Genomic DNA, 6,651 nt, shown 5'->3' on the forward strand with positions numbered 1-6,651 from the left:
GACGACCTGTTTGAGGAACTTGCTGAGCGGATCTAAGAAGCTAATGATATAAAGAGAACATGAATAGGGTAAGGAAGGGTGACGATATTATTATTGATACGGGGTTGAGACATTACAATTGTGTAATAATTTTAAGACAAAAGTCCATCTAATCTTTCATCATCATGGCCCTATTTTACCTCTTCTACAGGCTAAATCCTCCGGTTTTATTTTATCTATTGAAAGGTCAGTTTCATGTGAAAGTGAAACTGTGAATCACCTTAGTTGATCATCATGAACAAATCTGTTTCCCTATTTCTGATTATTGAGTGTGCTGCACACACTCAAACGCCGCACACCATGCTGTACTTACAAAAGTGGGACCAAAGCATCGTGAGTCTTCTTATGTGTTCTGTGATCCTTTCTGTTTTCTGGAAGTAAGTGATGCCAGGAAGCTATGCTAACTTTCAAGTCTACCCTGTCCTAATGTTATTTTTGCCATGTTCTTCACAAGTCATTTTAAGCTTAATTAAAAACACACACCTCATATCTTCTATAATTAACCTTTAATTTTATATTACTTTTCTCTTTTTTTAATTTAGAGAATATTTAACATTTAAACTACTGTACTTGTTTGCAGATATGAACTTCAATATGTCATCTGATTCTCTTCATGGCCTTGCTCTCTGAAATAGTAGCCAATAATGTCTTCTCTCACAAGCAACTTAAATTCACAAATGATTTTAAAATAGTTGGAGATATGACTAATTTTCATCCCTAACAGACACCCTCTTGTTATATATGCATTGATAGCTTTTTCCTAAATATTCTCTTAATTTGTTAGATCTGTCATGCAGTTAGGAAGTGAATTATGTGCCCCCCCAAATTTATATGTGGAAGTCCCAAACCCCCAGGACCTCAGAATGAGACTGTGTTTGGAGACAGGGTCCTTAGAGAGCTAATTAAGGTAAAATGAGGTCATATGAGTGGGCCTTAATTCAATATAACTGCTGTTCCTAAACAAGGGATTAGGACACGTGTTCACAGAAGGAAGGCCATTTGCAAGCCAAGAAGAGGCCTCCGAAGAGACCAATCCTGCCAGCACCTTGATCTTCAGTCTCCAGACAGTGCAGACATTAGTTTCTGTTTAAGCCACCAAGTCTATAATATTTTGTCATGGCAGCCCTAGCAAACTATAAAAAGCTATATTATTCATAATGCTATTTTACACGTGAAGCCACAAGGCTCATACAGTGCTCCTTAAGGATGAATTTCTCCAAATTGTATTCAAGGCTTTCTTATCAGAAAAAAAAGAATACTTTCTTCTCCATTATTCCTGTTTATCTGTTTATTTGTTTGTTTGTTTATTGTTAATCCTCACACAATATTTTTTCCATTAATTTTTAGAGAAAGTGGAAAGGAGGGAGGGAGGAAGGGAAGGAGGAAAGAAGGGAGGAAGGAAGGGAGGGAAGGAGAGAGGGAGGGAGGGAGGGAGAGAGGGAGAGAGAGAGAGAGAGAGAGAGAGAGAGAGAGAGAGAGAGAGAGAAACATTAATGTGAGACACATCAATGGGTTGCCTCCCAAACATGTTCCAACAAGCCAAAGATCGAATCTGCAACACAACACAGGTACATGATCTTGACCAGGAATCAAACCTGAGACCCTTCAGTGTGCAGGCTGGCACTCTAACCACTGTGCAACACCAGCAGGGCCATCCTTCCTATTTTAAGTAGGGCGATAGCATAATAATCAGTAGCAGTAAAGGAAAAGAATACTAAACAATCTTTGGGGTGGATAGAGAGGGGAAGGAAGAAAGGAAAGCATTAAGAAGAAAAAAATAAATTTTTATTGAATTCCCAAAGATCATTTTTTAAACCACTCACTTTTCCACTGAAATTCTTTCTTGGTGTACATGGATTTTGGCCAGAATTTTTGGTAACAGTATATCCACAATATCAAAGTACTTATTATTTTGTCGTGATGAGTGGTATTAAATTACTCCATTTGTAAAACTACCATTGTCCAGCTGGTTTGTAGTTTCCTGGGAGGTAAATGTCACACACTACACCCACCCAGAGTCAGTGAGCATGAACAGAGAGGGCTTATGGCTTAAGAAGAGTTTTCAAAATGAAAAGAGAAAGTAAAAATGCTATTTATATTAATATTTAGTTGTGCCACTAGCCATTTAAAAACTAACCCCTTCAATTCCTTTAAATCCCTATGATTTATGCTCCTTTGAATGTCCTCTATATATAATGTGTATGTACTTTTTTATGTACCCTTTGAATGTCCATATGCTCTACCTGAAGTTGGAAAATAAATGTGTCACATCTAACATAAGAATTAAATGAAATCATTAGCACAGTGTCTAATGTTAAGGGTCAATAAGAACAAGTGTAATTATAATTATCATTGGGGCCCTGATAATGCCCTAAGCCCTGCCCCCTTTTTTTCACCCCTTGCAGCTTTGCCTGCCCTTTCCAAAATTAGATTGTGAGACTGGCCAAGATATTAACTTGTTTTCTGTATTCAGCCTTTATGATTGTGTGATGAACATGAATATATAAACGTGTCCATCTTCAGTATTACCCACCTGAATTCCTCTGGAGTTGCATGCATATAATATGATTTTCCTGGAGAAAAGAGCAAGGGAGGGAGGCCTCTGGGGGGGGGAAAAATCTAAATATTAGTGGGAGGCAGACTGAAAAGTAACAAAATCCAAATTCTAAAACTTCTTTTTATTTGGACAAAATGATGCCAGAATTGGGACCATCTTTTTGTTTAATGCCCAGACTGGAAACAGTCCAGGTCTTCTTCAACAAAAGGGGGTGGGGGATGAAACTGCAGTGTATTTGTAAGATAGACTATTGCTCAGCAATTTAAAAAAAAGGGGGGGGGGGAGTATGTTGTACTACCCTCTCCCCTACACACACACAGCACTGTGATTCTTAAAAAATATACTGAGAAAGCCAGAAACAAAAAATTATATACTGAATAACAGCAGTTATAAGTGCTAGAAAGGGACAACCAACTTATGGTGATAGAAATCGAGATAGAGGGTGAGATTGACTGGGAAGGGACATAAGACATTTTTCTGAGGTGGTGGAAATGTTCTATATGCTGATCAAAGTGTTGGTTACCTGGGTATATGCAACTGTCAAAACTGTGCATTTCAGCTAGGTAAATTATACCTCAGTAGAACAAATTGTTTAAAATATATTTTTATTGATTTCAGAGAGGAAGGGAGAGGAAGAAGAAAAGAGAGATAGAAACATCAATGGTGAGAGAGAATCATTGATTGGCTGTTTCTTGCACTTCCTTCACTGGGGACTGAGCTCACAACCTGGGCATGTGTCCTGTCTGGGAATCAAACGTGGATTCCTGGTTCATAGGTTGACAGTCCATCACTGAACCACCATGGCTGGGCTCAGTAGAACAAAATTTTAAAATTAACAAAATCCAATATTTTGAAAGAAAAAGACATGGTGAAGTAAAAAGACTTACCTGTTATAAGTGAGGCCTGAAGGGGAGGGCAGTTGTGGGTGATCGGGCCAACAGGGAGGGCAGTTAAGGGTGACTGGGCAAGCAGAGGACGGCAATTGGGAGAGACCAGGCCTGCAGGGGAGGGCAGTTCGGGGTGACTGGGCAAGCAGAGGAGGGCAGTTAGGGGCAATTGGGCTGGACAGGGAGCAGTTAAATGTCAATCAGGCTGGCAAGGAGTTGTTAGGGGTGATCAGGATGGCAGGCAGAAGTGGATAGGGGCAATCAGGCAGAGGCAGGCAAGCGGTTGGGAGCCAGCAATCCTGGATTGTGACCGCCAATTTAGGCCCAATCCCAATGGGTCAGACATCCCTCAAAGTGTCCCAGATTGGAGAGAATGCAGGCTGAGATGAGGGAGACACACCCCCTCCTGTGCACAAATTTTGTGCACTGGGCCACTAGTCCTATGTAATAAAAAGCTAATATGTAAATGGAACAAATAAACGACCTGTGGCTATAACATGTGCTGACCACCAGGGGTTGTGAGTGGAACATGGTAGGCATATGCCATGCAGGATGCTGGAGCAGTTGAGCGGTGGCACCAGACCAAGGCAGGTCACTGTCATTGGAGTGAGCCTCTGGTGGTTACTGAAAAATCTTTACTCCTGTGCACTGCAGTCCCACCTGGCACTCACACCCACTGCCAGTGTCCCAGTGCTGGCCCCCATCACTCAGCACTGGCAACCAGCAGCCCCAATCACCCCTCAGGGCATCTCCACCTCCCCCTGCTCCTGATGGGAGATCGGGGCCAGCAACTGCCTCTCACATTCACTGCAGGCAACTGCCCTGCTCACACCCACTGCCAGGGCTGACCCCTTTAGCACCTCCAGCTGTTGTCAGAGCTGTCACTTGCACCCACTACCAGTGCCCAGTGCCAGTCCTGATTGCTTGACACCATCAGCAGGTGTGAGCGGCGACTGCTGGCCCTGATCACCCATGAGCACTTCTCCAACTCCCCCTGCTCCTGAGGGGAGGAGATCGGGGCAGCAGCTGCCACTGGCACCTGCTGCTGGCACTGGTCCCAATCACTCCATGCCTTGAGCGGGTGCAAGTGGGGCCGGTGCCATTGGTGCATGGGAGCACCGGAGGTGGGAGACAGGGTACCAGGGGCCATAGGGGAGGAGCCAGACGGGGGCGCAGAGGATGGGCTGAGACCTAACCCTGTGCCTACCGCAGCCTCACAGCCCACAGTTTCTTTCAAGGTACACGAATTCATGCACTGGGCCCTTAGTTGTTATAATAACAACAATGACTAGAAGTCCAGTATGTAAGTAAAGAGGATTAGAAGATAAAATAAAAAGTAACATTCCTCTTAAAAGTAAACTTACTCTTAACTTTAGTTAGCCTGCCCATAATTGTTGCCGACCCCTAACCTTTGATCTTTATGTGAGCTAAAGCCTTTCTGAAATCCCTGTTCCTCTCTTCTGCCTCATTGGCCCCATTTATTATGAAGAAGTCAGCATGAAAACCACACAAGAGCTCTGCCCAAATCTACCTGGGTTGCCTTGGGCAAGCTGTAAACCTTTCTTTTTCTAAAAATGTTTTTTTTTTTAATTAATTAAAAAATTTTCTCTTTTAAAATTAAATTTACTGGGGTGACATTGATAAGACCATATATGTTTCAAGTGTATTATTGCATTGTGAGTCCTCCACCCGAAGTCAGATCATCTTTGATCACCATGTACTTGGCCCCCTTCATTCTTTACTATTCCCCCACCTTCCCTCTGGTAACTACCATACTGTTTGTGTCTGAGTTTTGGTTTTATATCCTATACTAGAGGCCCAGTGCTAGAAATTTGTGCATGGGAAGGGGTGGTGGTGTCCCTCAGCCCAGCCTGCACCCTCTCCAATCTGGGATCCCTCAATGGGATTGGGCCTAAACGGACAGACGGACATCCCTCTCACAATCCAGGACTTCTGGCTCCCAATTGCTGGCCTGCCTTGCCTTCCTGATTGCCTCTAACCACTTCTGCCTGCCAGCCTGATCACCCTCTAACCACTCCCATGCCAGCTGATTGATGTCTAACTGCTCCCCTGCCAGCCTGTTTGCCCCCAACTTCCCTCCTCTGCCAGCCTGGTCACCCCTAACTGCCCTCCCCTGCAGGATTGATCATCCCAACTGCCCTCCCTTGCAGGCCTGGTCCCTCCCAACTGTCCCCCCTTGCTGGCCATCTTGTGTCCACATGGGAGCAGGATCTTTGACCACATGGGGACAGCTATCTTAATCTTGTGTATTGGAGTGATAGTCAATTTGCATATTACTCTTTTATTAGATAAGATAGAGGCCTGGTACCTGGGTAGGGTCCAGCTGGTTTGCTCTGAAGGGTGTCCTGGATCAGGGTGGGGGTTCCCTTGGGACATGGGGCGGCCTGAGCAAGGGGCCTGTGGTGGTTTGCAGGCCAGCCATGCCCCCTGGCAACCCAAGCAGAGGCCCTGGTATCTTGAATTTATTTACCTTCTACAATTGTAGCCTGGAGCAGAGCCAAGCCTTCTGCTTTTTCCGTGGCTGCCGCTATTTCTGTTTGGATTTGTTTACCTTCTATAATTGAAACTTTGTAGCCTTGAGTGGAGGCTTAGGCAGGCTAGGGCAGGTGGAAAGCTTGGCTTCTTCCATTGCCAGGTGCAACCCTAGCTCCCCTCCTGATCTCTGTGGCAGCAGCCATCTTGGTTGTGGGTAATTTGAATACTTGCTCTGATTGGCTGGTGGGCATGGCTGGTGGGTGTATAAGAGGTATGGTTAATTTGCATATTACTCTTTTATTAAATAAGATATGAGTGAAATCCTATGGTTCTTAGCTTTTTCTGATTGACATTTTACTTAACATAATATTCCCAAGGTCCATCCATGTTATTGCAAATGCCAGTATTTCATCCATTCTTATGGCTGAGTAATATTCTATTGTGTACGTGTACCACATCTTCTTTATTCAGTCCTCTATCGAAGGACACTAGGTGCCTCCATGTCTTGGCTGCTATGAATAATGCTGCAGTGAACATAGGGGTGTGCGTATACCTTTGTGAATAAATGTGTCATTGTTTTTTTTTTAATTTTGAGGGTAGATACCCAGGAGAGGGATTACTGGGTTATATGGTAACTTTATTCTTAATTTATTGAGGAATCACTAAACTGCT

This window comes from Pipistrellus kuhlii, unplaced genomic scaffold, assembly GCF_014108245.1.
Source record: "Pipistrellus kuhlii isolate mPipKuh1 unplaced genomic scaffold, mPipKuh1.p scaffold_m20_p_1, whole genome shotgun sequence".
Lineage (NCBI taxonomy): Eukaryota > Metazoa > Chordata > Mammalia > Chiroptera > Vespertilionidae > Pipistrellus > Pipistrellus kuhlii.